At 49.7% G+C, this 17,552-nt stretch overlaps 1 long non-coding RNA gene across 1 annotated transcript; it reads left to right on the top strand.

The window, feature by feature from the left end:
• Window positions 1–265: 265 nt before the first annotated feature.
• On the top strand, window positions 266–3,257 carry LOC114232536 (uncharacterized). Its single transcript, XR_003618615.2, has 3 exons — window positions 266–340; window positions 2,355–2,568; window positions 3,050–3,257. It is a non-coding gene; the product is annotated as an uncharacterized LOC114232536 (long non-coding RNA).
• Window positions 3,258–17,552: the final 14,295 nt, after the last annotated feature.

Raw genomic sequence — 17,552 nt, forward strand, 5'->3', positions numbered from 1 at the left:
TTGTGCGGCGTCCAGGGTTCGGAAGGGGGCGCTACTGGGCAGCCATGGGAAGCTCGGCCAATGGGCTGTGAGCCCAGGTCCGGCGGTTCCTTGAAGACCAGGCGCGGGGCAGTCTCCCGCCGCACGCCTCCCTCGGGGTTACGACACCGCTCTAGGAGGCCCCGCCCCACCAAGCGTCTCGGCCAATAGGAGCGCGCTCCGAGGGGGTGGGCGGAGCGTCGGGGTCCGGGCCGCACCTGGAGCGCGCCGCACGTGAGCCTGCCTACCCGGTCCGCGTCCCTTCGACACAGCGTGAGCCCGGGGCCTCTGTTCGTCCTCGTTGGCAACCTGGAGAGACTAGGTGAGCTCACCCCGGGAGGGAGGACAGGTGGGAAAGGGGGCCGAGCACAGAACCCGAAGGAGAGGGGCGTGGCGAGCGGTGAGGTGGACTCCGGAGGCCCGGCCGGTGAGGAGCGGGAGGAGGTGGCTGGCCGCCGAGGCTGCGGGATGCGCGCGGGCAGGGGGCGCTGGTTGCAGCAGGTGGGATACCGGTTCTGACCTGGACCGGAGCAGCCCGCAGAGGACGCTGCAGACCTGTTTCCTGCGCGTTTAGGAGAAAGCGAGCAGAATTGCGGACAGTGAGTTGCAACTTTGCTTGAAGGCGAGCAGAGAGAGGGTCGGCAGCCCCCTTTTCTCACCTGTAGATTTAGCCGGTCTACCCCGGAGCCGTTGAGAAGAGTGGGTTACGCATCAGATTCTGTCATATGCAAACGCTTTAATGTGTGTTAAAGATGCCTCTTGAAGTGATGGCAGGCAGGATAATTACTTTTAGTTTAGACTGTAGTCTTTCCTTAATTAGCTACTATTAAATTAAAATAAAACAAAAGTAACATTTTTTAACATAGGGAGCTGCTTTCCTTTATACCTTAAAATTTGAAAGAAATCAGTTGTTGTTCTTTGCATATCTTTAAAAATTATTTGATTTATTTAGATTTCAGTGACTAAATACCATTTAAAATGCCAAGTGTGGATTGTTTTTAAGTTTATTTTAGTAGCTAGCTCAGAGTTGTCATAGGTGTACCCTACCTATAGATATAGAGACATGTATCTAATTATATATCATAGAGAGTAATTTTAATACCTTAAAAATTCTTTGGTGGCTCAGTAGTTGAGTGTCGACCTATGAACCAGGGGGTCACGGTTCAATTCCCGATCAAGGGCACATGCCCCGGTTTCGGGCTCTTCGGGCTTGATCCCCAATGGGGGTGGTGCAGGAGGCAGCCGATCGATGATTCTCATCATTGATGTTTCTTTCTATCGCTCTGTCTTCCTTCCTTTCTGAAGTCAATAAAAATATATTTTAAAAAAAAAAATCCTATGTGCTCCACCATTTCATCTCTCCTACCCCCAACCCCTGGCCACCACTGACCTTTTTACTGTCTCCATGGCTTTCCTTTTCCAGCATGTCTTATAGTGGCTTCTTTCACTTAGTAATATGCACTTAAGGTTTCTCCATAACATTTTATGGCTTGATAGAAAAGTCCTTGCCCCGCCGGTGTCGCTCAGTGGTTGAGCATCAACCCATGAACCAGGATGTCACAGTTTAATTCCGTGTCAGGACACATGCCCGGGTTGGGGGCTCTATCCCTAGTGTGGAGCGTGCAGGAGGCAGTCAATTGATGATTCTCCCTCATCATTGATGTTTCTGTTTCACCCTCTCCCTTCCTCTCTGAAATCAATAAAAATATATTAAAACACACACACACACACACACACACACACACAAAACAAAGGGTGATATTACATGATGTGGTCAAAGGGACTTAGACTATATTAGGGTTACAGACTTACATAGGGAGATTATCCGGGATTATGTGTACGTGCCAGTCTAATTACACGAGCTCTTGAAAAACAGCATTTTCTCCAGCTGTACAGTGAGATGCAGAGTGTGTGAGGGACGTGACCTGCTGTTGGTGGAGGGGCCACGTGGAAAACACGAGAAGGGACATGGACAGCCTCTAGGAGCAAAGCCCAGCCTGGATGAGAGCCAGCCAGAAACTGGCCTATAGTCCTACAACGAACCACTGGAACGGAATTCAGCTGAGAGCTTGGATGTAGGCTTGTTCTCAGCCTCCAGAAAGCTGGGCAGCCCTGCTGACAGGTACCATGATTTCAGCCTAGGCCGATCGCCAGCTGAGCCATCCTGAGCCCATCCCGACCTCCAGAACTGTGGGAATAGATGGGCCTTGTCTGAAGCCATTATGTTGTGGCAATTCTTAGGGCAGCAGAAGAGAACGAATGCAGTGTGTATGTGTGCAATAAACGGACTTGTATCCACTCATCCGTCTTGCTGTCTTTGCTGTCTGTGCATCTAGGCGCTCAGTTCAATCACTGACTCACGTTGATGCGCTGGACCGAGCCTGTGTCCAGCAGAAGGGCACCTCGCGAGGGCTGGCGGGTCCAAGCATGCGGAGCCGGCCTCTCCTCTCAGCGGCACCACCAATGCTCTCCCAGAGTCCGGAGCAGCCCTGAGCACTTCACATGCGTATCATTTAATGCTCACAAGACCTACCATCTGCTCATTTTCAGGTGAGGAAACTGAGGCTTAGGGAGGTCAAGTGCCTTTCCCGAGGCTTCACAATCACTCAGAATCGAAGCTCAGGACCTGGCCGGCTTTGCTCAGTGGTTAGATCATTGGCTCTCGGACTGAAGGGTCTCGGGTTCGATTCAAGGGCATGTACCTCAGTTGCAGGCTCAGTTCCTGGCCCCAGTCAGGGAGTGTGCAGGAAGCAACCAATTGATGGGTTTCACTCACATCGATGTTTCTCTGTGTCTCTCCTCTTCCCTTCCACTCTAAAAAAATAAAATAAAAATAAAAATTGAAGCCCGGGTGTAACCTCAAAGCTGTGGCCCAAAACAAGGGGAGGTGACACCCCAAACCCCCCTTCATGGCATGGGTAAGCCACGGGGAGGACCCCAGCACTTGCTCTGCCTAAACTAGAACTGCCTTGCCAGAAATACACCCTCGTGCCCTGGCCCATGAACGGAACCGGCTGCACCCCCTCCCAAGATTGTCTTCACAGGGGTGATGGAGAACGGCTGTGGGAAGCATCAAGCGGCTGTGGCTGATTCAGTTGATGCCGTGACTCAAAGTGAGCCCCGAGCCACGCTGGAGAAATCACTCCTGGAAAAGCAGGCACTTTGAGTTCATCATATCGACCCTGCACCCAGCACTGTGGAGAGTGTCAGAGGCTCAATAAACATGAACTTCCTGTGGAGGCTGAGAGAAGGAAGCAGGTTGTCCTACAAGCGACACTGAGTGGGACAAGGGGAGGGGGCGCTCGGTGGGCTGACTGGCCTCCTGGGCCGGCCTGATTTCCCAGCTTGGTCAGTCGGTGTGTAAACCACAGGGTGTGACCATGTCCCTCTGGGAATGTGGGCATCACAGGACTTTGGAGATGCTCACAGATTGCATTGTCATTTGCATTTTTTTCACATAACTGAACACAGTCAATAGTACAGCGTTCTCTACGGAGAGACTGCTCTGCGATGTTAAAGCTCCTCAGGCACTAAGAGGGCCACACACATTTACCTGTGTCCCCAGCTTTCTGGGTCCAGGACGTCACCCCCATCTGCTCTTCTCGGCATTGTTTCCAGTGCCTTTCACTAGGGCCTTTTGGCAGTCTCTTCCCAGTACCCAGTTTCTCTCCTGCCCTCTCCCTGCCCTCCTTCCTCAGGACCCTCCTCTCCCTCCTGCATCCACTCTCCCACTAGGAGCTTGTGTGTCCTGAGCCTCCATTCCAGCGCTGGGCTCAGCTCAGTGCAGGCTGCTGGGTGTGGAGGGGCAGGAGGAGCCTGTGTGTGGAGCTGTGAGCCCCAGGCCCAGAGGGCCAGACCTGCAGGAACTCCCTCTCCCACTCAGACTACTCGCCCCCCCCGCCCCCGCCCCCCCCCCCCCGCCTGTACTTCTGGGAAAATCTCTTCTCTAAATGCAGCCATCCGCACCTGTGTATTTCTCTGTCTTTTGGAACATTGTCAGCGATGTGATGTTTCCTGTTTTTGAATCAGATTCTTAAAAGTGAGAAAAACACTTGCTCATTCTAAGTGTTTTTTTCTTTTTTAAAGAAATAATTCACTGACGGAGATAACTTCATTTCAAGAATAAAAATACCAGCTTCACAATACTCACAGTTTGGTCTGTTCTCTGAATTATGAACGTGAGGCAGATAGATCTAAAGCACTTTGAGTCCCCACGTCAGCGAAAGGATCAGAATCCAAGGCATGCAGTTCAGACTGTCTTGTCATTTCCCTTTATTGGGAGCCCATTTGAATTTAAATTATGCGCAATAAATGTCAGATCTTCCTCCATTTGTCTCGGTAGCTAAGGAATTCTGTATATTTAAAAAAGGTCTTTGTACTTCAAAGGCTCCTGGACAATGTGAGTCTCTTCATCTCCTGGGAGAGGTGTCAGGGAAATTGATCAGATGACTTTGAGGCGCCCCAGGAGGAGGGTCCCACCCACCCCACCAGCTGGGGAAGCTGCGCTTTGGTCTCGCCCTCAGCTCAGCTCTGCCTTCTCTTGGGGAACCTTTCTGATGAGCCCCTTTACTAGGCACGCCTGCTTTCTGCCTGGGGTGACGGTCTGTGCAGAGACCACCACAGGGGCAGAACACCCACTAGGTGGCAGTGCGTTTCCGGGACCTGCCGCTGGATCTCGGGGCGGCGATGAACTCCACACTCGGGGGTCCACAATCAACTGAAAACACACAATGCAAGAATGCGCCTTCCCTGCCTGACCCAAGACCTGACCAGACCTGTTTCTTGGGACTGGTTTCCGTCTGAGCTCTAAAATGTGTCCCAGAATGTGGTCATGAACTTGGGGTGTAGACATTGCTGCAGAGGCTCCTGGGGATGACTCTAAAATGGGGGTGCAACTGGATGAATGTGTGCCCCAGCCAGGTCACCTCCATTTCAGGAGCCAGTCACGAGGTTCCAAACCCTGCTCTGCTCCTCCAGCCTGTCCGAGTTTGCGTCTTCATCCTCGGTGGTAGGACCTCTGTGCAGCTCTACCAGGCGTTATGAGTGGGGAGAGGTGACCCAAACTCTGGAACAGTCACATGTGTCTAACTGTGAGCTCTTCATTACAGAGAACCCAGAGCCAGGAGACATGTGGCAGCCCAGCCCTCACTGTCACGGTGGACATAGCGATGGGACCTGGCAGATAGGCTGTAACCGTGGGCCTGCTGGCCTGCTGGCTGTGGTCCCGGCCGGGCCTGGCAGCTTCCCTCAGCAGCCTGCTGCCCTCTGCTGGCCAAGCCTGGGGAAGCAGGAGGGTGCTGTGGGGACTGGCCAGGGGAGGGTGTCACTTCGGTGAGGGCTGTGAAATGTTACAGGTGGACACACATAGGGATGGTCATACCTCTCCACGTGCCCTGGGTCAGCACCCTCGGTCAGCAGCTGGGGTCCAGCCACCAGGCCTTCTGAGCTCCGGGCCATGAGCCCATCAGCTCCCGCCGCCTCTGCTGGTGGAGGGGCTTCATCCCCGAGTGTCCTGGCCCCTTGCCCCTGTGTCCTGGCACTCCCTGTAGACTGGCCTCAGGGCTGGAGCTCACCCGCATCCCCTCAGCTTTTATAACTTTTCAGTGATGTTTTTCTAAACAGACCCTGCCATGGTACCAGGGTCCACGGTGCCTGGGGGTGCCAGTCCTCTCTGCCCCAGACTGGAGGGTTGGGGTGGGTCATGCCGTCTGCCTGGAAGGGGCCACTGCCGCAGCCCAGTGGGAAAAAAAGCCTCGAGTCTGTCATGGGCCTGAGTCTGTCCCCAAAGAAATAAATTGTGCAAAATAGGCAGGCAGCCTCTTTCCTCCCGCAGGCAGTGGGGACTGAAGTACGGGGGGTCGGGGCGGGGGGGGGGGTTGGTGGAGGGTAGGGAGCCGTGTTTCCCTAAGACCTAACCAGGAGGGTGCAGTGTGACCTCCTCGGCTCCACTACTTTTCCTCCTGGGAGAGACAAGTGGGGTCCAAACATACTCTTGGGGGGCCATGTAGATGGCTACTGACCCCATTTCACCCTTTAAGCCCAGAGTGGAGTGACACCCCCACTCAGGGGTGATGGGCAGGCTGGGATGAGGGTTTCTCAAGCAGAAAGCTGGGTGCTCCCCAGAGGCTGTCTGCACGCCACCCGCTCCCACCCTTGGGTAACTCCTGCAGAATGGGGTGTGTGCTGGGTGAGGGTGTGAGCCCTTCAGGTAAATACAATTAGTAGGAAGATGAGGAACACATCCTGTCAAATGGGAACTTACAGGGTGAGTGCAACAGCGCTAATGAGACAGACTTGCCACGCGGTGGCGCTCTTGACCTCATGGTATTTTTTTTTAGCTTTATAATGTTACTGAAATTCAGATTTAGAATTTAACAACTTAATACAATATTACTTGAATATTTTCTAACCAGTATTCTCACCTGCTTTACATGATTTCTGGGCACAACTTTAAAGAATTGATACCTTCAGCCTAATTTTTCATAATATGCCAATTATACATTCATTAAAATCTCAGATACTTCCCTAACATTGTTCTGTCAGTGACAGAATTTTAAAAATAAGCTCAAATATTGAAAATTTAAGACATTGATATTGCAGCCACTGTAATGTAGAAAGGAAGAAAATGTGCAATCTTAACCGTTTAAAATTGTTAACATTTATTGTAGTAATGCAATATGAATTTTTAATATAATCATATGAATTTTTCATTAAAATGTTCAACCATTTCCTACTGAAGCATGTCCAAATTTATAAAAATCTTTTCTTTTAAAGTAACCTATACTGAATTAATCCAAAAGTAATCATGGCACTTTAGATAAGACGTTTAGTCTACGGCAGACTTTCAGTACCTAAGTGCTGATCACTGGCAGGCTGCTGGAAAAAATATAAAGCCGGGCTTCCTTTAAGGAGCGAGCCGTTGGGGATCTCGGGGCACATTGAGGTCTGACGAATACTGTGCAGTCCCCAAACCGCTTAGTCACTCGTTCCAACCCAATGCTCCGCCGGCACAGGAGGCCTCCGGCGCGGGAGGCATCAACGTCAGCCTTCCTTCTTCCCAAACCGCTGCCAGGAGGTGAGGCGCTCTGTTAGCAGTTGAGGACCACGTGTGCTTTGAGCTGCTGGCAGTGTGTTTCCTCCTTTCATAAACATGTCATAAGAGTTGGACTGTTAGTATTTCTTGGGTAGTCCTAGCTGGTTTGGCTCAATGGATAGAACGTTGGCCTGTGGACCCAAGGGCCCTGGGTTGGATTCCGGTCAAGGGCACGTACCTCGGTTGCAGGCTCTATCCTGGTTTTGGTCCAGGCACGTACAGGAGTGCAGGAGGCAACCAGTTGATGTGTTTCTCTCACATCGATGTTTCTCTCTTTCTCCCACTCCCTTCTACTCTCTCTAAAAATCAGTGGAAAAATATACTCGGGTGAGGATTAAAAAAGAAAAGAAAACAAAAATTCCTTGGGTGTGGAAGAGTTGACAGCCCATGGGTATTTATCAAGAATATAAAAACTGTATCATACTTTTCCTTTACCAGACGGCCCAACAGTTTTTCCTTTGGCATACTCTTGGCCTCCCTTTCTTTTCTTTTGAATATATTTTTATTGATTTCCAGGAGAAAGGAAGAGGGAGAGAGAGATAGAACCATCAATGATGAGAGAGAACCATTGATTGGCTGCCTCCTGCACTCCCCTTACTGAGGATCAATCCTGCTACTTGACCGGGAATCGAACCCTGACCTCCTAGTCCAGGCGTCCTCAAACTACGGCCCGCGGGCCACATGCGGGTGTTTTTGCCGTTTTGTTTTTTTACTTCAAAATAAGATATATGCAGTGTGCATAGGAATTGGTTCATAGTTTTTTTTAAACTATAGTCCGGCCCTCCAACGGTCTGAGGGACAGTGAACTGGCCCCCTGTTTAAAAAGTTTGAGGACCCCTGTCCATAGGTCAGTGCTCAACCACTGAGCCATGCCGGCCGAGCCTCGTCTCCCTTTCAATTCAAGCTTCCCTGAGCATAGCCAATGCCTCACAACGCTCTGGTCTTAAAGTTGGCTCCAGAAATTTGAATGGCTCACATGGGAACTGTTTATTCACCATCTGAATTTCAGTTGGAAACCTTTCTTAAAGTCCTGTGAGTATTTCTATGAAGGTGTCAGCAGTTTCTTCCATAACTTCGTGGTAATGATAATTCAAAGCCATTTCAGTGTCCAAACTGACAAGTTCAGTTAGATGTGTGTGGTATTAGTCTTCAGCTCGGACCTCATTATAAAGGATTGTGAGCCAGTTGTCCAAGGTAACCTTCATTGTTGTTGCATGTTTGCTCATTTGTCTGCAAACTAACAAGAGGACATCTGGAATGAGATAGTGTTGTTGAAGTTTATAGACTTTCGGGCTAAATTTTACAGGATTATCTCTTCCCCTTCCCATTCTCCTGTCCATCGCCGCTGGTGTCTGCCAGAGAGGCTGAAACAGGGGCACCTGCCTGTCCTCGGATGGGGAAAAAGCCCAAAGATCAGGCCCGTTTCTCATAAGTCTCCCGGGCCTGGGCCTTCTTGCTGGGATGGCCCCTGGGAACAAAGTGCCCGTCTCTGAAGGAGACCCTGTGGAAACGTCCCGGCTCTCATTTTCACGGAGGCTAGCTTTCCTCTGCAGACCTGGGAAGAAGGTGCCAGGAAACGCGCTCTGAGTCTTCAAAAGGGTTGTGATGAGACGTTTGGAGCTGTTCACCCATATTCGTGTCACCATCAGGTCCCGTAAACGGGGAGAAGAGAAGGAAGGGGCTGGCTCCTCGCAGGCCCCTCGGTCTTGCAGTTGCCAGAGCAGTGCTGGGTGCGTTGCAGCGTGGCATGCTCCCTGGGAGCCAGAGCCATCAGCCCACCATTTCCTAGGACAGATTGCATTTGAGTTCACATTGCATTTAATTTTCAGCGCTCCCAGGGGAACGAAGCCATTTCCTAGTACCGAGGAGAAAGACACCGAAGAAACTAGACAGGTGTGGCCGAGATGAGGGGCTCCCGTTTAGGAAGGCGGGTACTTGGGGCGTTAAGGTTCTCTGTCGCAGCTCTCACCTGGTGGAGGAGGTCAGCGCCTCTGAGATCACCCCACCCCAGTGCTGGGTCTGGGCACCTCATTCTTGCCCTTTTCCGGGCCTTCTTGGGTGAGGAGGTGGCCAGGGTGCAAGGCAAGGGGATGCCAGGGTGCAAGGCAGGGGGATGACAGGGTGCAAAGCAGGGGGATGCCAGGGTGCAAGGCAGGGGGATGCCAGGGTGCAAGGCAGGGGGATGCCAGGGTGCAAAGCAGGAGGTGGCCAGGGTGCAAGGCAGGGGGATGCCAGGGTGCAAGGCAGGGGGATGCCAGGGTGCAAGGCAGGGGGATGCCAGGGTGCAAGGCAGGGGGATGCCAGGGTGCAAGGCAGGGGGATGCCAGGGCAGAGGGAACTACTGACCACCCTCAGAAGGAGCTGCAGTCCCCAGGGCCTCTTCTCAGCCAGGACCCAGGGACCAGGCACAGAGGGTGTCTGTGGTACAACCAGGAGCAGAGCCCACCCTTTCCAAGACTAGCTTCCAGGGTGTTCTGTCACCGCATCAGGCCACCTTCCTGCCAGCCTGGCACCCTTGTTTGCTCAGGATAAAGCTCACCCAACTGGCCTCTCTGGATACCGGCCACTCCTATTTGTCCTTGTGTGCCAGCTGGTCGGCTTCCTAACTGCCTCTGAGCGGTGTGAGGGGCCAGCGGGCCGGCTCACTCCTTCTGGTTAATAAGAGCAAACAACACACTTCTGGGAAGAGCCCTGTCACACATGGAGCCCCGGGTGGGGTAAGGGGGCCACCACGGCTGACCCAGTTGCCTGTCGGGACCCCAGGGCAGCAGGGCCCCCTGCATGAAGGCCGGTGCCTCTTGGGAGGTCAGGGATCAGATTCTGGGCCCCTTTCCTCATGGGGTTCAGCATTTTGGAGCTTCTCTAATGGATTAGGGGGTCGGTCCCCTTTCAGATGCCTGGGCAGGAAGGTCTGGGGCCCTCCGAGGGTGCTGGGAAGAGGCTGGTCCCTGCAGTGTGGTGACACGGGTGCCTTTAGGGCGATGGTTAGTGTAGGTAGAAAAGCCAAGACTGGGCACCCGGATCCTGCAGGGCCAGGCTCCTGGCACTCGGGGCCATGAGGTCTCAGCGGGCTAGGGGGACCACTGGGACTTGTCTCCCACAGTGACTCCTGGTGACGGCAGGGGGCAGTAGCGCAGGCTCGTAGGTTCCCAGGGCTCAATTTGAGGGCTGGTCAGATGCTGTGAGAGGAGATACTGGGCTTCCTAGGAAGGCATTACTTGTGCAACTAAGAGCGAAGTGACTGTCATTATATCACACGACAATGCATGTAGTCTGCGCTGTCCTCCAGACTTGGAGCAGCTTGAGGGCCAGGGTAGGTCTCTGCTCGCCACTTCCACCCGGGAGCCTGGAGCCCCGAAGTCTCCCGGGTGCTCGGCGCACAGTAGGTCAGAAGACGTTTGCAGGACTGGAGCGGGCCCTGCGTGGACCCGGGGACAGTGACTCAGCTGTGAACTGTGGTGACATTTGGCTCCGTGACCTGCCAGCCCACCGGATTTCCTCTTGTGCAGACCTGGCCTGTGAGGAGTTTAAAACCCGCTGTTGGCAGAGTGCGTGTCCCGTGTTACAAACACCTGGGGCCCGAGAGCTTCATCATCTCACCAGCCTTCCTGTGCTGAAGACTAAGGAACAGGAAGTGGTAACTCATTACATTTACTACCTTTCTCTAACATCTCTCCATTATCTGATGTTCTAAGCACACAGACTTCAAATAGGTTTTAGAAATTCCTATCACTGGATCTGAGGATTTATTTCTCTTTAATTTGGAGCTCATTTCGTGTTCACTATTTTATCACTTGTCATTTTAGCTCAATACATCAAAACCAAGGAGAAAATAATTGAGCCGGAAACACCAAACTCCATAAATAATATAAGTAACAATAAATGAGCAATTTGGGTGCGTTTTGCCAAACATCAAGGACTCCAGTGCTGGCTGGGAAAGGTGTCAGGTCACCGCCACTCGTGGGCTCAGGGGACACGTAACCTTGCGCAGGAGGCAGTGGGGCTGGGGCACGCTCATGGGGACCTGACCGGCAGCACCTGTGACAGCTGCAGTGTTTGCTCCGGACACGGGAGAGCGAGGGGGTGAAGCTCTGGTGTTGAAGTTGTCTCTCCCCAGCTTTGATCGGGCAAGTCAGTGGGAGGGAAGCGGTGTCCGTGGCCGCCTGCACCTGTGTGGCAGCGCTCAGCCTCCGCTCCTCAGGCTGGACTGGGTCCCTCCATCCCGGGTGTCCCAGAGCACATCTGTCTAGAGCCCCTCTGCCCGGGGCACCTCTGCCCGGAGCACCCGGATGCCCTGGTGACCCCTTTACGAAGTGTTTTCTATGTTAAAACGAATGAGTGTGTTATCGGTAGAGTGGAATATTGGCAAGTTAAAGAACAGTGATAGTTTCTGCGTGTGGCACCCCAGATCCCTGGTGAGGCCAGATTACCTACTTGCCTCCGAATTTGGAGAAAGCCCTGTGTTAGGTGTTACTCTGCCCGGGGTGGTCAGCAGAACCCGTCACTTCTCCCTGGGTGATTTTGGGGGAGTGGCTCTCCAGCTGTTGTGATCTCCGCAGGGCAGTGGACCCAGGACCCCCACCTGGGCCAGCCTCAGCACCCCCTCTTTCCCGCCCCCAGGCTGGAGAGGCCCCAGTGTTAGCTCCTCGGGTGTTTATTGGAGAGGTGAGTGGGTTGAAGTTTTGTCTGGATTTTAATCACAGGACTCACTTTTTACCTTTTAAGGATGATCTCCATGTCATGTCTGAGGGCATTTTATTTCACTTCTTTTTTTTTTATTGTGGTAAAATATACACAACATAAAAATTACCGTTTTAACCATTTTCAAATGCACAGATCAGTGGCGTTGAGTGCATTCGTGATGTTGAGGAACCATTATCACCATCCATCTCCAGGATGCTTTCATCTTCCCAAAGCGCAACTCTGTCCCCATTAGCCACCGACTCTCCATTCCCCCCTTCCCAGCCCTGGCACCGCCATCCGACCTTCTGTCTCTGTGGACTGACTCCTCCAGGACCTCCTGTAAGTGGAGTCACGTGGTACTTGTCCTGTGTCTGCTTATTTCGCCAAGCACAGTGTCCTCCAGGCCCATCGTGTTATAGCAGAGTTTCCGTCCATGTTCACCTACGTGTGAGCATTTCCTTCCTGTGAAGGCTCCCGATGACATTTGGTTGTATGATAGGCCACATTGTGCTTACCTATTCGTTCACTTTGGACAGTTGAGTCCTTTCTACCTTTTGGGTATTGTGAATAATGCTGGTTGCACGTGGGTGTGTAATGCTGCTCAGCGCCTGCTTCCGCGTCTTCCGGATAAAGACCGTGAAGTGGGAGTGCTGGGTCATGCTGCACTTCTAGTTTTGATTTTTGGAGGAACCTCCTACTGTTTTCCACAGCGGCTGCGGCATTTTACACTCCCGCCCAGGGTGTGCAAAGGTTCCAGTTTCTCCACATCCCGCCAACACTAGTTGCTTTCTGTCCTTCTTTTGATAATAGCCATTGCTATGGGTGTGAGCTGTATTGCACTGTTTTTTTTTTTTAAATATTTTATTGATTTTTTACAGAGAAGAAGGGAGAGGGATAGAGAGTTAGAAACATCGATGAGAGAGAAACATCGATCAGCTGCCTCCTGCACACCCTCCACTGGGGATGTGCCCGCAACCAAGGTACAAGCCCTTGACCGGAATCGAACCTGGGACCTTTCAGTCTGCTTGCCGACGCTCTATCCACTGAGCCAAACCGGTTTCGGCTGCACTGTGGTTTTAATTTGCATTTCCTTAACAATAAAGGGATAGTGAACATCTTTTTTTTTTTTTTTTAGCATTGTTTCATATTTTTTCAAGTTTCTTTAATGTTTGCCTTAATTGAAGACAGATGAATTCTTATTTTTAAATTACAGTTTACATTCAATAATATTTTGTATTAGTTTCAGGTGTACAGCATAGTGGTTAGACAATCATATTCTTTTTTTTAAATTTATTTTTTTAATTACTTTATTGATTAAGGTATCACATATTTGTCATTCCCCCCCCCCATTCCCTTCCCAAACCCCCCCACACGCATGCCTCCCTCCTCCTGTTGTCCGTGATCACTGGTTAGGCTCCTATGCAAGCACACAAGTCCTTTGGTTGATCTATCTCCCTTGTCCCCACCCTCCCCTACCTTCCCTCTGAGGTCTGACAGTCTGATCAATGCTGTTCTTGTTCTTCAGTCTATGTTGTTCATCTTTTCCCCTAGATGAGTGAGCTCATGTGATACTAGGAATACACTTACAGGAACCGAAAATGAGACAAGCGCAATAATAGTTATGCTGAGAGGCAAATGAATCAGTCTATAGTGAGTTTCTTTCTGGGCCAACAGTTCTTTTGAGTCTCGGTTTCTATGTCCAACAGTTGTTAATGTGTTCATAACAGCAATGATATTTCAGTTCTGGATGGTGGACAAGTGGTGGTAATGCAGGTCCGACCCTCTCTGGTTTGGTCCTGGGCAATCTGCAGTGATGCACATCTGCTAACTGCTAGTATGGCAAGGCATGGGCAGTGTCTTCCATCTCTGGACTGTTTCTCTTCTGACTTCATGGCTGGAGCACTCCTGTCAATTCCTCTCTGTTGCAGGAATCCACATGGTCTCGGAGTTGTGAACATCTTTTAATGTGCTTATTGGCCATTTGTCTATCTTTTTTAGAGAAATGTCTATTTGAGCCTTTTGCTGATTTTCGAATTGGTTTGTGTATTTTTTGTTGTTGTTGACCCACCTTGAACTTCAAGTCCACTTTAAAACCTACATTGTAGCCCTGGCCAATACTGCTAGGTGGTTAGAGCGTTGGTCCACAAACTGATGGGTCTCCGGTTCGATTCCTAGTCAAGAGCATGTACCTGGGTTGCAGGTTTGATCCCCTGTGCTGGTCGGGGCATGTGCAGGAGACAACCAAGCAATGTGTCTCTCTCACATCAGTGTTTCTCTCTCTCTGTCTCTCTCTCCCACCATGAGAAACCAGAGCCAGTATTTCTCATTTAAATCAGTAGCTATGAGGAGTGACATTGGCGGGGGCTGTGGGAGGACAGACACTGCTGTGAAAGGCTTGTCTGGATGCTCACCCACAGGCTAACGAGGCGGCCTCGCCCACTTCAGAAGAAGGAACCGGGGGCAGGGCTTCCTCTCTGCTGTCAGAAATAATAACTCGGTGTCTTGCCCCAAACTTCAGGATAAGAATTTGGCTGAGAGACTGGGAGTCATTAGTGTCCTTTTACTGCGGGGAAGATCTGATCCCAACCTAATTATTTGTAAAAGTGTATTTTTACTCCCTGAAAATTGCAAGCTTTTAATAATTGGCGTGAGAAGCACAGTGGGTGCACACGGACGGGGTGATTCAGTGATGTCTGCCTAATCAGCCAGCACCAGCCACAGACCTACACCCCCAAAGTGGGGGTGCCTCGGGCTGGCGGTGTAATGAAAAAGGGAATCACTAAAGTGAGTGATCCTGGGTCATTATTTAATCAGGGGAGAGACCGGGGAGCTGATAACGGCCCCAGGAATAGGACTTAATGAGAGAAGAGGCAAGAATTAATGCAAAGGTCAGCAAAATGATGTGGAGTCGCTTGGAATTTTTAATCAGCTCTGGTGTCCCGATCTGCTCCGCTCAGAAGCACTTTGCAATTATGGAATATGGGTAGTTAACTTGATAAGGAATAATAATAATCTGACGTTTATTTAGTTCTTGCAGATTACAGAGTCCTCTCCCATATTCTCCTTTTAATCCTTCCTGATGCCCTGGGGTGGAAGCCATAGGCCAGCCTGACCCTGTGAGGCCTGCCCAGGACCTGGAGCCAGAGAGTTGGGGGTCAGGCTTCAGCCCCTTGTTATCACACTGCCCCCCGCCCCCCAGTGGCCTCCGCCAGCCCCTGGCCTCGCCCAGGCCCAGCGTTATGTGCAGGCAATGAAGGTTAGCTTAGCAAAGTCATGCTTTTGCTCAAGGGCATCCACAGTGAGAAGCAGAACTATATGGCCTCTTCTCGGCTTTCCCGTCGCCTGCATCCCTCGGTGACTTATGAGTGACATTAGATTCAAGGCAGAGTTTCCACATCCCTTTGAGGTCTCGGCAGGATTCAGAAATGCCTGGGGCGGATGGGGTCAGTCCACTTGGGGTCTGGGGACAGCACGGCAATCCCCATTCAGGACCCTCTCCCTAGATGACCGCCCCGCAGTCAGGCCTTGCAGTTCACCCGGAGCACCCAGCCTTAACTCTAGTCCAAGGCCCAGCGTTTACGTCACTCCAACCGGGGAGCGTCTGTGCACACAAACTTTTCATGAAGTCTTTGTGTGGACAAAGCATTCAAATCAGTGAGGTAAACACCTAGATGTGCCATTGCTGGGTTATTTGGTAAGACTTAGTTTAGCTTTGTAAGAAACCATCAGCCCTGACCAGTTTGGCTCAGTGGATGGAGCGTCGGCCTTCGGACTCAAGGGTCCCGGGTTCGATTCCGGTCGAGGGCATGTACCTTGGTTGCGGGCACATCCCCGGGAGGGGCTGTGCAGGAGGCAGCTGATTGATGTTTCTCTCTCATTGATGTTTCTGGCTCTCTCTCCCTCTCCCTTTCTCTCTGTAATAAATCAATAAAATATATTAAAAAAAAAAAAAGAAACCATCAAACTGTCTTTTACGGTGTCTGCACTATTTTGCATTTCCATTAGCAATAAATGTGAGTTCCTGTTGCTCCACATCCTCCCCAGCATTTGGTGTTGTCCAGTTTTTAGATTTTAGCCATTAAAATAGGTGCGCAGTGGTGTCTCATTTTTGTTTTAATTTGTAATTCCCTGATTACAAGCGATGTTAGCATCTTTTCATGTGCAATCTTATTTGGTGAGGTGTCTTTTCAGATCTTATAACTGTTTTTACTTTTAAAAAAATTAATTTCAGAGAGGAAGGGAGAGGGAGAGAGAGATAGAGACATCCATGATGAGAGAGAATCATTGATCAACTGCCTCCTGCACACCCTACACTGGGGATCGAGCGCACAACCGGGGCATATGCCCTGACTGGGAATTGACCTGTGACCTTCCGGTTTAGAGGTCAACACTCAACCACTGAACCACGTTGGCCGGGCAATACCAGTTTTTAAATTAGTTTTTTTTGATAACATATTGTTGCGTTTTAAGTGATTTTAGATACAAGTCCATTATGTTTTGCAAATATTTTTTCCAAATCTGTGCCTTTTTAAAATTTTCTTAACAACATCTTTCATAGACTAGAAAATTTGAAATTTAATAAGGTCCAAGTTGTCATTTTTTTCTTTTATGAATCATGTTCTTAGTATTGTATCTGAAAAATCATCACCAAACCCAAGTTCATGTAGATTTTCTGTGTTTTTTTCTCTAGAATTTTTATAGTTATGCATATTATATTTAGCTCTATGAATCATTTAGAGTTAATTTTAATTTACTGAGATATAATTACATGTCTTAAAATTCATTCTTTTAAAGTGGACAATTCAGTGGTTTTTAGTATATTCACAGTTTGTGCAACTGTCACCACTATCCAATTAGAGAACATTTCTATCACCCCAAAAATAAACATTGTGCCTGTCAGAAGTCATTTATTTTGAGCTTGTGTGTGTAAAGAGTATAAGATCTGTGTATAGGCTTTCTTTTTCTTTTCTTTTTTGCATTCAGGCATTCAGTTGTTCTATTTGTTGAAAAGACTATCCTGTCTCCTTTGAATTGCCTTTGCTCCTTTGCTAAAAGTCAGGCGACTCTACTGATGTGGGTCCATATCCGGGCTTTCTATCCTGTTCCATTAATCTACGTGTCTCTTCTTTTGCCAGAGCCATGCTGTCTTGAATACTATAGCTTTATAGCAGCTCCTGAATTTGGGTGGAGTGAGTTCTTCACATTTGTCCTTCAGAATTACTTTCTCTAGGTCTTTCGTTTTTCCATACACTGTACTTTCGGGAGTATAAGACTACTGGGAGTATAAGATTTTCCTGGGTTAAAAAGTCATTTTATACGCCGGAAAATACAGTATATTGGACTATATTGATGGGATTGGATATAATGGATTAGATATATTGGACTACTGTATTTTCTGGCATATAAAACGACTTTTTAACCCAGGAAAATCTTATATGCCCAATCGTCTTATACGCCAGAAAATACGGTAAATTTTAGAATCAGATTTACAAAAAGGCTTTGGAGTTGTATTGAACCTATAGGTCAAATTGGGTAGAACTGACACCAACCAATAGTATAATCCTTGAGCACAAATATATAGTTATAATCCTTGAGCACATATATCTCCCCATTTATTTAGATCTTTGTTTTCTTTCACTGGGGTTTTGTCATGAAATTTGCATACAGATCCCGTAATATTTTCTTGCCTATGCATGTACCTAGGTACTTTAGTTTTTTGGAGCTATTGTAAATGGTATTGTTTTTCAGATTTCAAATT

Source organism: Eptesicus fuscus, chromosome 17 (genome assembly GCF_027574615.1).
Source record: "Eptesicus fuscus isolate TK198812 chromosome 17, DD_ASM_mEF_20220401, whole genome shotgun sequence".
In the NCBI taxonomy this organism is placed as follows: Eukaryota; Metazoa; Chordata; class Mammalia; order Chiroptera; family Vespertilionidae; genus Eptesicus; species Eptesicus fuscus.